Raw genomic sequence first — 13397 nt, forward strand, 5'->3', positions numbered from 1 at the left:
GCATCTTTGAACCCTAATTTCCTTTAAAGCCCTTCTTGAAATCGTATCACGATGGTATGGATCGTATTGCGATCCAACTCTTCAAAAAACATGCTCTCTGACTTCAAGAAATCGTATTGCGATTAGCAAATCGCAGTACGATTGGCTTCTTCCAGTTCTTCCATATTTGATGCTTTTAACTGCTCCTGGACACTTAATGTTGCTTAGAACTCTATCAAAATGTCAAAATAAGTCCTAAAAATTACGTAATGACAGCATGTCATCACAACCCCAAACTTAAACCATTCCTTGTCCTCAAGGAATTTGCTTGCAACAGTGACAAACGACAGTAAAATAACAGTTACCTGACAAAACGATAGTACCCAAAAGTTCATTCTCCTTCTAGCTAAAGATGAGCTAGTTTGACTTGTTCGCATCCACCAATTCACAACTCCACGCATCAATATGAAATAGGGTTCTACCAGTCGACATGCAGGTCTACATATTACCATACGCTTGAAAAGTTTCTAAATATCAATCAAAGTCAATATCATTACACACTTTTGAGGTCTTCAGGGTTATAACGGGGCTTAGGTGAAAGGTGGGATATATTTGGATAAGTAGACTACACAAAATTTGAGTTAGGCATTCCTACGAAAGTTAAAGTACAAAATTCAATCCTTCCTTCATTCACCTTGTGGAATAACAATCTATGCAAAGGTACTAGAGAATGTTTTCAACAGTAGGGACAATCGAGTTTGAAGTTACTCGGATTTTCAATGTGTTTTGTCCCTTTCTTTTCATCATTTCATTTTCATCATATATATTTTTTTTTTCATACACCATTTTTGTGTGTATTTTGCATGACAATTTCTTTTTCTTTCATTTTTGTTCTCTTATTCTCTAGTACCCCCACCCCAAACTTAATTGGTTGCAAATTCCAATAGCAACCCCAAACTTAATCTTTAGCAACATCCTACAATGCCTTAACTCAGAAAATACATTAAGGGACAAGTCCTAAAGGTCTCTAGGCTTGTAATGTAGTTTGTCACCGAACAAAAAGTTCTAATCCTACCGGCTCAAATTGGCTAAGAAATGGATAATATATAACAATTAAAATCAGGGTAGGCTTCAAAAAGGCTCACAGGACCAAGCACTTTTGCCTCAGTGTGTATATGACAAAGACCAATCAATAATAGAGAAACAATGCAAGTTCTAGAAATGTAGTTGCATGGAAAACTAATCTAAATATAAGTAAATTGAAAAACAAATTTGGCAATGAACCTTATGGCTGAGATTTCTGGGAGTATGTGACTACCTAGCAACGCCGTACACTTCGCCTTTGAATCAAGTCACCCCTCCTTTAGAACTTTTGGAATACCGTTTCATCAAACAACTGTTACTAAACTGGAATAGGTCACATGAAACAAAACAAATTCATTAATAATAAACAAGTGTAGGAGCAATTACAATAGGGAGATAGGTTCGATGGACTTTGACATTAAAAAGAAAATAAAGAAAATAAATTGAAAACAAAGTAAATGTAGTGGGTTGCCTCCCACTTAGCGCTTCTTTATCGTCACTAGCTTGACTGCTAAGGATTCTCAGAGGTCCTTCAGAATGAGTGCCACCCTTCCTTTTGGTAGGTCGCCACCTAGGTATGGTTTAACTCTTTGTCCATTTACTTTGAAACTTCGATCTCCTTCAGGTGTCACTAGTTCAACAGCTCCATATGGTGACACACTTTTGACCAAGAATGGTCCAGACCATTTTGACTTGAGCTTCCCAGGAAATAGCTTCAACCTGGAATTATACAACAAAACTAGTTGTCCACAGTTAATATCCCTAGGCACTAAGTTTTTGTCATGATACCTTTTTGTCCTGGCTTTATAGATGAGCGCATTTTCATACGCTCTAAGCCTCATCTCCTTAAGTTCATTAAGTTTCAAAATTCTTTTCTTACCAGCGGCTACTTGATCAAAATTTAAGGCCTTAATGGCCCAATAAGCTTTATGTTCTAGCTCGACTGGAAGATGACATGCCTTCCCATAGACTAACTGATAGGGTGAGAACCCAAGATGGGTCTTAAAGGCTGTCCTATATGCCCACAGTGCGTCATCTAATTTCCTAGACCAATCTTTTCTATTTGACGCAACTGTCTTCTCCAGAATCTGTTTCAGCTGTCGGTTTGAAACCTCTGCTTGACCACTAGTTTGTGGGTGATAGGGAGTTGCAACTTTGTGCTTAATGTTATACTTTTTGAGCACGTTTTCAAGAAAATTATTGCAAAAATGCTTCCCCCCATCACTGATCAATACTCTAGGGGTTCCAAACCTAGTGAAAATATTCTTTTGAAGGAAGTTGACAACCGTTTTGGCATCATTAGCAACACATGGTATCGCTTCAACCCACTTTGTGACATAATCAACACAGACTAGAATATGGAGATAAGAGTAAGAGGAAGGGAATGGTCCCATAAAATCAATACCCCAACAATCAAATGGTTCAACTTCAATGATTCCTTTTAGGGGAATTTCATTCCTCTTTGATATGTTACCTGTCCTTTGGCATCTGTCACATCTTGTGACAAAGTCGTGGCAATCTTTGAAAAGGGTGGGCCACCAGAATCCACTTTGCAAAATTTTTGCAGCTGTTCTTTCTCCACTGTGGTGGCCTCCATAAGCTGAGCTATGGCAGTACCACATGATACTATGTGCTTCCTCACCTGCAACACAACGTCTAATCAAACCGTCAGTACCTACCTTAAACAGATATGGGTCATCCCACAAGTAGTGGTTTGCATCTTTGAAGAACTTTTTCCTCTGAGGGTAGGTCAGATCATCAGGAACTATGTTGCCGGCCTTAAAGTTTGCCATGTCAGCAAACCAAGGTCTTTCTCCAATAGCAAACAGCTGTTCATCAGGGAACTCGGCCTTGATGGCCTTCTCCTTCTTTGTTACCTCATCATTTTCCAGCCTTGAGAGGTGGTCAGCTACCACGTTCTCGACTCCCTTCTTGTCACGAATTTCAAGATCAAATTCTTGCAATAATAGGATCCACCTCAACAGTCGAGGCTTTGAATCCCCTTTAGTTAAGAGATATTTGAGAGCTGCATGATCTGTAAAAACAATGACTTTGGAGCCTATTAGATAAGAACGAAATTTTTCCAATGCAAAGATTACCGCAAGCAATTCCTTTTCAGTTGTGGAATAGTTAACTTGATTTTCATTTAAAACCTTGCTTGCATAGTAAATTGCATGAAAAAATTTGTTCTTGCGTTGGCCTAGGACTGCACCAACAGCATAATCACTTGCATCACACATAAGTTCAAAAGGTAAATCCCAATCGGGTGCAATGATTATTGGTGCAGTTACCAACTTGTTTTTAATCAAAGAAAAAACATTTAGACATTTAGAATCAAAATTAAACTCGTTTTCTTTGACCAAGAGGTTACAGAGGGGTTTGGAAATTTTAGAAAAGTCTTTTATGAACCGCCGATAGAAACCGGCATGCCCCAAGAAACTCCTCACTCCTTTAACGTTGACGGGTGGAGGAAGTTTCTCTATAACCTCTATCTTGGCTTGGTCCACCTCAATGCCTTTAGCACTTATTTTATGTCCCAAAACTATACCTTCAGTTACCATAAAATGACATTTTTCCCAATTCAAAATAAGGTTAGTTTCGGTGCATCTTCTAAGTACAGCATTTAAATGGAACAAGCATTGATCAAAGGACTTACCAAAAATAGAAAAGTCGTCCATAAATACCTCAATGTTCTTCTCTATCATATCAGAGAAGATGGAAAGCATGCACCTTTGAAAGGTTGCCGGCGCATTACACAGCCCAAAGGGCATCCTTCGATAAGCAAACACTCCAAATGGACAAGTGAAGGCAGTCTTTTCTTGATCCTCCGGAGCTACTGCAATTTGATTATACCCTGAATACCCATCCAAGAAGCAATAGAAGGCTTGGACAGCCAATCTCTCAATCATTTGATCCATGAATGGTAATGGAAAGTGGTCCTTTCTTGTTGCGGTATTCAACCTCCGGTAGTCTATACACATTCTCCAACCAGTGACGGTGCGGGTAGGTATCAATTCATTTTTTTCATTTGCTACCACCGTCATTCCTCCTTTCTTGGGTACCACATGAACTGGACTTACCCATGAGCTATCTGAGATAGGGTAGATCATACCTGCATCTAGTAACTTCAGCACCTCTTTCTTTACCACTTCCTTCATTGTTGGGTTAAGTGTCCTTTGAGGTTGAACCACCGGTTTGTATTCAGCCTCCATGTGTATTTTATGCATGCAATAAGCTGGACTAATACCCTTCAAATCAGAAATGTTCCACCCCAAAGCTCCTTGATTGTCTCTTAACACCCTCATTAATTTTTCTTCTTCCAAAGGTGTCAAGGTATTGCTGATGATTACTGGTTTAGAGGCATCCTTAGTGAGAAAAACATATTTCAAGTGAGAAGGGAGTTCTTTTAATTCTGGATTTTTCTCTCCTTCTCCACTCAAAATAGGAGCATCCATAGAGTGCTTACCCATTAATTCTTCTATTTTTACCGGACCCAACTCTTGCTTGCTTGCTGCTAGTTGCTTCACACAATCACTTACTTCAAGATCTTCATCATCTTCACCTTTTGCTATAGAATTCACAATTGCACGTTCAAGAGGGTGTGTTGGTTGATGTTCACAAGAGTCATCTTTAACTATTTCTTCAACAATGTCAATCCGATAACACTTGGGATTTTCATCTTTGTGCTTCATGGCCTCAAATATATTAAACACTACTTGCTCCTTATGGAATCTCAACATTAGCTCTCCTTTCTCAATGTCAATCAAAGCACGGCCAGTTGCAAGGAAAGGTCTTCCTAGAATAAGTGGCATTTCTTCATCTTCAGCCATGTCTAAGATCACAAAATCTGCCGGAAATATCAAGTCATTAACCTTGACTAGCACATCTTCAAGTATACCGAAAGGATAAGAGATTGACCGATCAGCTAAAGTAATGGTCATTCTTGTTGGTTTTGGCTCCCCACACTTAAGCTTCTTCATCATTGAAAGAGGCATCAGATTGATACTTGCTCCCAAGTCACATAAAGCTCTACCAATGTCTACTGATCTAATGGAACAAGGGATAGTGAAAGCTCCAGGATCCTTCAACTTAGGTGGCAGCTTCTTTTGAAGAATGGCACTACAATTTTCAGAAAGTGCTATGTTCTCATCATCCTTAGGCTTCCTTCGTTTAGTTAACAAGTCTTTCATGAACTTAGCATATAACGGCATTTGATCAAGAGCTTCACCGAAAGGAATATTCACCTGAAGTTGTGAGAAAAGTTGCATGAACTTCTTGAATTGACCCTCGTCCTTTTCCTTCTTCTTGGATAGGTGGGGATATGGAAGCTTCACATATGATGGAATAACTTGTGGCTTATCTCCATCTTTCAGAATTTGACTCTTCGACTTCCTCAAGATTGAATCTTCATCTATCAATTTCTCACTTTTTTCTCCCTCTATTTTTTTCTTCCTTTCGTTTTCAACTACTCCATGATCATTTTCTTTTTCAACTACACCCTCATCATTTTTTTCAACTACATCATTCTCCTCCACCTCAACTACTTCATCAACCTTTTTTTGAGCTTTTGGAACTAAAGGTGTCAAAACCTTTTTGCTCCTCAATTCAATAGCATTACAAGACTCATTCTTAGGGTTATCTTTAGTGTTACCTGAGAATCCGGCTTTGTTTTGTTCAGCCAACTGCTTAGCTAATTGCCCCAGTTGAGTTTCAAGCATCTTCCTAGAAGCTTCATTGTTCTTTCTTTCAGCTTCTTGACTCTTTTTCATCTCTTCAAAGTTGCCTTGAGTCATCTTCATGAAGTTCATCATAGTTTCCTCAAGAGCTGATGACTTTCTTTGTTGTTGTTGAGGAGGAGTGAGCATCTGAGAGTTCAAAGCATTGTTGTTTGAGTAGCTTAGATTTGGATGCTTATTAATGCCTGAATTGTAGTATTGATTCTGCCTTTGATAACCTCCCATGAAGTTAGCTTCTTCACTTGATCCTTCCGGAACACATTCACCGTTGGGATGTTCTTCACCACATAAGTCACATTTGATTGCAGCCACTTGTTGTTGCTTATGAGCCAAGGTGAAGCCTTGAAACTCCTTAGTTAGAGCTTCAATTTGTTTGTTCATAGCTGCTTGGTTAGCAAGGATAGCAGTTTGTTCACTCACCCCAAACACTCCTCTTTCTTTCTTCTTAGCTTCAGCACGATACTCATTTCCAGCCATGTTCTCAATTAAAGCTTGGACTTCATGATCAGTTTTGCTCTTGAGACTACCTCCCGCGGAAGCATCTAAGAACATTCTAGTGTTTGGTGTTACCCCCTCAGTGAAGATTTGGAGGTATTGTTTCTCGGTGAACTCATGATTCGGGCATCTCTTAAGAAGTAAGTTAAATCGCTCCCAAGCATCATACAATGATTCACCTTCTCCTTGCTTGAAGTTAGAGATCTCCATCTTCTTTTCCCAATATTTAGACATAGGGAAATATTTCTCCAAGAACTTCAGCTCTAACTCTTCCCATGTTTGGACAGTCCCGTTTGGTATTGTTAGCAACCAATCTTTCGCTCTTCCCGTCAAGGTGAAAGGAAACAGCCTTAGCTTCTTTTGTGCTTCAGTCACGGTGGCTGGTTGCACACAAAACTCACAAGTTTCAGCAAAGCGGCTCAGGTGTTCATGAGGACTCATAGCTTCAGTCCCATCGAATTGCTTGTCCCTCAAACCGTTGAGGACAGTTGTCTTGATGTCGAAGGCTACGGGGTTAGCGGGTTGAAAAGTGTGGGTCAGTTGACCGCGATGAGTGGCTAACCCGTAGTCTCCTTGCTTAGGTCTCGGTGGTACAACTCCTTCTCCTTCCATAGTTGCAGATTTAGGAGAAGAGATCGTTTCAGATTCCGTTGAGAGTGGCTCCGGTATTTGTTCTCGAACACCCGGTGGAACGGACTGAGCTAATCTTTGCGATCGGACAGCTTTCCGAAGTGCTCTAGCAGTCCTTTCAATTTCCGGATCGTACTCTAAGTCGTCAGAGCTCTGTTTACCTCGCATAAACAGAAAAATACCTTAGTAGCACTGCACAACGCAAAGTAATCAAGTGAATATGAAAACAGAAAAACAAAAATTAAAAACAAAAAATTAAATTGCAAAAACCCTAAATTATAACCTAATTGCCTTGTTGAAATAATTCAACAGTCCCCGGCAACGGCGCCAAAAACTTGATAGATCTCTGGCAAGTGCACCAAATACTATCGAAGTAGTAAAAATATCGATCCCACGAGGACTGTTTTTAACTTCAATAATTCAATTGCGTTATAAAATTAGGATGTTTAAAAGTTTATTTTGTTTTACCACTAGGCAGTAGATTTGGTTTGATTTTATGAAATCAAATAAAAGAATGAGATTTGATTAAGAAAATATGGAGAGAGATGTGATCAGGTCTTCGAATCCTCTATGTTTCCCCTAATTGGTTACTGCACCTATTATTACTAATGATTTTCTAGTTTCACGATAGTTAACAAATTAGCCCTAATCAATCCCTTGAGTTAGGACCCTCTTCTTAAACTACAGCCCCTAATTCCTTAGGTGGTCTAATAATCCTTGAAGGTTTTATGAACGTTAACCTAATATCACTAACAAACGATTATCTATTCCTAGACTAACCATGTTTATCAGAACAATTCAATTAGGTCTAAGTTGAAAGCTATGGTCAGTAGTCATTCGATCTCACAAAATCATGTTTATATTTGATCAGGATATAAAAAGCATTAAGAACAATTGAATTGAATAAAGACTAGAAATTCATTAATAAACAATAGAGTTTCACAGCAACATATGATCAATTAGGGTTACATAGGTTCATCTCCGACCTAATCTCTAAGAGATTTAGCTACTCATAATTGAGTTTACAAATAGCATAATCAATGAAAGAATTAAAACATACATAAACTGGGTTAGAGATGATGAAATCCTCTCCGCTGCAGCCTTCTGGGTGTTAAAATCGCACTTTAGCTCTCCAAAATCGTCATCCTCATGTTTGAGAGTGAGCTGAGCTTAAATAGGCAACTTCTGGATCGCACCCAATCGTACCACGATGGTAAAATCGTACCACGATTGCATCTTTGAACCCTAATTTCCTTTAAAGCCCTTCTTGAAATCGTATCACGATGGTATGGATCGTATTGCGATCCAACTCTTCAAAAAACATGCTCTCTGACTTCAAGAAATCGTATTGCGATTAGCAAATCGCAGTACGATTGGCTTCTTCCAGTTCTTCCATATTTGATGCTTTTAACTGCTCCTGGACACTTAATGTTGCTTAGAACTCTATCAAAATGTCAAAATAAGTCCTAAAAATTACGTAATGACAGCATGTCATCATTTATCTTTATGGATGCTATAAATTTTCATTAAGCATACACTAAACACAAACAAAGCACTTCTTATTTTCATTTGGTTGACAACTTTGATGCAATTAGTGTATATTCTTTATTGTTTGCTTCAATCTATATACAGGGTCGAAAATATAAAAAGCCAATAGTCAAGCTAAAAAAAATCAGATTTTGCATTCACTCCAAAATATCTATTTTCAAAGGAGTGGTGCTATTTATCAATAGTTGGATGCTAAAATTGTTTAAAAACACACATAGCAGATGAAAAGGAATAAAGCCTGCTGCAATACAATTATGCATGTCGCAAGGTTGTCGTGAAAACACAATTCGCCATATCTAGCATTAGAGTTCTCAAAATAGGGTTAATAAAATCAGAAATCAACAAAAACTTGTAATCAACGATTAAACATCACTAAATAGAAATACAAACTTAAAATAAACACGAAAATCAAGTTAAAAACATAAAACTGATTGAAGAAATTTGAGAATCATACCTGATATTGAAGGTTATGTGTAAATGGTACCAAACAAAGAGTCGTGAGTTGGAGTTTGGCGATGAAATTTGAAGCCCTTGCGATTTTGTCAGTAAAGGAATAAACAAAAAACCAAACAAAGATAAAAATCAATGAATGATTCAGTATTAGATCGAGGAATACAAAAGCTGAAAATAACAATTAACCTTGCAAAATAAAAGAAGCTTCTGACAGCGACCCTGGCGCTATAAAGAGCGAATCCGACGTGGTGATTAACGACGGTGGTGCAACTCTGGCGTGGTGGAAAGCAAGTGGGTTTTGTAGAGGACGAAGAAATGAAGATGATGAAGTTTTTACTTTAGAGGATGGAAATGAAGGTAGAAGAAGAAGAAGGATTTTTGTGTATTTTTGAAGGAAAGGGTCTGTGTGTGTTGTTACGTGAGAGAGAGAGAGAGTGAGGAAAAAGAGGGAGTGGTGATATGTTTTAGCTGCTCGGTCAAATTTTTACCGTTAAATTTTTGCTTTGAAAATATCACTGATATTAATAACATGTATTGGTAAATGCCACTAAAATTAGCAGGTTTATTCCAATTCCAATAAAATAATTTGAAATTCAAATTACCAAATAGTTAGGAGGGGAATTTTTTTAGGGTTATCTCACTTAGCATTTAATGCTGCGATTTTGGAGGCAAATTTTTAGGGTTAAGTGTTTGCAGATCTAATAACTTTAAGGAGTAAGGGATTCTGTAATTTGCAGGCATGTAAAAACAGAATGAATATTTGTACTAAAAAAATGATGACATTAACATTGTAAGTTGTAATTGAACCATTAAACTTTTCTTTCGCCTACTACATTTGGAAAGTCTAGTTCTCTATTTATATTAAGGTGTTATAGAGGTTGGAGCGGATCATTCAGCCCAAACGTGAATTGGTTAACTAAGCCCAATAATTATGAATGCTTCATCCTGTCCAAATATACTGGCCGGCCTGTCAGGCTTAATAGACTATTTTATGAATTCTGCTCTCCACCCTGCACATTTTGCTCGCGCCCTGCAGTCGTTCCAAATTTACCCTTGCGCACCTTAAGTAACGCTGCACACCTTAATTCACGCAGCGCAAGTTAAGTGACGCAGTGTTACTGTTTTCGTACAAAACCCATCAGTCCAAACTCAAAGCACCATTTTCTTTCCCTCCACCTTCAAAAACCCAAAAAGTGCGATTTTTTTGGGTCAAAATCCTCATCCCAAATAATTGCAAATCGTAAGGAAGCAAGTTTCTACGCTCATCAAGCACCAAATATCAGGTATTGTATCATCAAAACTCATCTCATTTCGCTGGTTTTTGTGCTTGGTTCGTCTGGTTTTCGTAGGCAATAGGGCTAGGTGCGCAAGTTAACTTGCGCAAGTTGTAAAGGTTGCGTGACTTAAGTGTCGCAAGTGTTAAAGTGTTGTGTGGCTTAAGTCACGCCATTGTGCAGTGATGTTTTTTTAATTTTTTGCGCCACATTTATTCTTGGTTAGCTTGTTCCGCAAGTAATTTATTTATTCTTTTGTAATTTTTTTTATTCAATAGATATATAGCGAGATGGTTGACAATGTTGCGGATGATGACGTTCAACCGAAACCGGCCAAAAATGAAGCTTCCGGTGAAGGTTCCGGCGATGTCAAACCCACCGTTAATTTGAAACCGTTTAAAGTCCAAATTCCAATTCAAGCTCGAATTGGTAAAATTGAAGAACCTAAACCGGTACCTATCGATGTTATTTGTGAAGCTCGCGACATCGCCTCATTTTTTACAACAAATGCAAGATGGAGAGAGCGAGAATAGTTACTTACTTGGGTCCGTCGACAAGGGGTAAAGGTTGGATTAGGTGTTTGTATAGATAAAGCGTTTTAAAAAGGTCGTACTTGACGATGCAATGTGAAAGGAGTGGGATATACAAGCCACCTAAGACAAGGAAGAAACCGAACCTTGAAGGCATCGGCTCAAGGAAATGTAATTGTCCGTTTAGGTTGAAAGGTTTCATTGATAAAGATACAAATGATTGGTGGCTTGCAATGCTTTGTGGAATGCACAACCATGACTTGGAGGAAAAGTTACAAGGACACCTTATTGCGAGTAGACTTAGTGCGGAGGAGAAGAAAAAAGTTATCGAAATGACAAAGAGCTTGACTGTGCCTCGAAATATTCTCACCAATTTGAAGCAAAATAACAAAGAAAGTGTGACAGCAATCAAGCAAGTGTACAATGTGCGAACAAGATGGCGCAAGGGGGAAAGAGGTGACATGATGGAGTTGCAATTCTTGATTTCGAAGTTGGTGGAGCATAAATATGTATATTACACAAGATGCAATAGTGAGGAAACCACTCTTGAAGACATCTTATTTGCTCATCCGGAGTCAATTAAATTGCTCAACACCTTTCCGACCATTTTGGTCATGGACTCTACATACAAAACCAACAACTACCGAATGTCGTTGTTTGAGATAGTTGGTTGCACCTCTACAAAAATGACGTATTCCGTTGGTTTCGGCTTTCTTCACTTTGAACTAGAGGATAACTTTGCTTGGACACTTACGATGTTGAAAGGTCTCCTGTCCTCAAAAGACAACATGCCTAAGGTGATTGTCACTGATAGGGATGGTGCTTTGATGAATGTCGTTGGCACAGTTTTCCCTCAAACATACACCATGCTTTGTTATTTTCATATTGGGAAGAATGTAAGGGCTAAGTGCATCACAGATTGTAGAGTTCACCCAAAGCCTCCTAAGGGTGAAAAAGTTGACACGAAAGAATTGAAGAAGAACAAGGTGAAGAATATAGAAGTTTTTGAGAAAGTTGTGATCACTTGGAGAGAGTTGGTCGAATCTCCTACGGAGGAATCATATGCAAGTAATTTATTGAAATTCAAAGAGGTATGCATGCCATTTTTGGAATTCATTAAATATGTTGAAACCACGGTTTTGAACCTTAAGGAAAAATTTGTGAGGGCATGGACGAATAAAGTCTTGCATCTAGGGTGTAGAACCACCAACATTGTTGAATCGGCTCATGGAGTGTTGAAAAGATATTTGAGGAGTAGCGTGGGTGATTTGGCATCATGTTTGGATGAAATTCACAAGATGTTGGCCGTGCAATTTGGTGAAATACAAGGAAGTTTTGGGAGGAACAAAACGGTCTTAGAACACAAATACAAAAAAATCAAGATGATGAGAGAGTTAGAGGGTTATGTATCTATACGCGCATTGAAATTTATCTATGATAAATTGAAATGCTCCAAGACATTCGGCTTTGGTGAGGAAGATTGTGGTTGTGTGCAAAAGACATCGCACGGGTTACCTTGTGCGTGTATTATTGCCATGAAGAGCAAGCAAAAATTGCCTCTTATCTTTGATGATATATACCCTTATTGGAAAAGGTTGTGTGTACAAGGAGAAAAGACTGATGATGATTTTTCCGTGATGAAGGAGTGGAATGGCATTCAAGAACTTCTCAAGAAAAGCCCTTACAATATGAAACTCCACATCAAAGAGATGATGCGTCAAATAGCATTTCCGGAAACCACAATTTTGTCTCCGCCTTTGAAAAAGGCGGTAACCAAGGGAGCACCTAAAAGGAAGAGGACTACACTCAAAGTGTCATCATCGGGTCGAATCCCCTCAAGGTGGGAGACTGTTGACTCTCAAAATCCGGATAGTCAACCTTCACAACCCAAGAGGTCACTTCCAAGGAGGAAAGATGCACGCCTTGGCACTTACTCCCACTTACAAGCTTCATCGTCTACTTCAAAATCATTGAGGAATATCCCTATATTTCACAAATTCCAAATCTCATGCGACCTTTTGTTGAAGATATTGTGAATGTTAAAAGGGATGGTCATTGTGGATTTTGGGTGATAGCTAGGCACTTGGGGAAGGATGAGGAAGATCATGTTTTGGTTCGGTATGCACTTATTAATGAGTTGAAAAATCACAAGAGTGACTACATGCCGATATATGACACAGAGGAGCGTTATAACAAAATCTTGAATGGTTTATACCCTCCAAAATGTACAATTGGTGTTGCGTTGGTAGATAAGTGGATGACCACTCCGGATATGGGTCACATTATTGCTTCTTGCTATAAAAGATCTGTTGTTCTATTGACTTTGCTCGAAATGGGTGGTGCATGGGAGACATATTTCCCAATCTGAAGTGCTCTTCCACTTAATCCACATTCCAACATCATGTGTCTTTGCTTAATTCCCGACCACTATCTTCATGTTATTTTGAAGGAAGGTTGTCTGTTACCACCGAGTTGTAAGGAGTGGATGAACACCAAGATTGGTGAGGCGGAGAATTGACATTTTGTGTTTTTGAATAGACAAAACGCTTACAATAAACTCATGTCCTCCGAGCCGAAGCCGCCAAAGAAACCAACAAATGAGCACAATCCAATTGTTTGTGATGATACTCCCACTCCGCAAAAAAAGGAACAAGAATTTGAATGGACGA

The 13397-nt window shown here is 38.7% G+C and overlaps 1 pseudogene; it reads left to right on the forward strand.

Annotated features, from left to right (window-relative positions):
• Positions 1–10488: 10488 nt before the first annotated feature.
• LOC146903927 (PKS-NRPS hybrid synthetase cheA-like) lies at positions 10489–13096 on the forward strand (annotated as a pseudogene).
• The last annotated feature ends 301 nt before the right edge of the window (positions 13097–13397 follow it).

This window comes from Medicago sativa, chromosome 7 (assembly GCF_051527215.1).
Source record: "Medicago sativa cultivar Bolivia chromosome 7, Bolivia_mono, whole genome shotgun sequence".
Classification (NCBI taxonomy): Eukaryota; Viridiplantae; Streptophyta; class Magnoliopsida; order Fabales; family Fabaceae; genus Medicago; species Medicago sativa.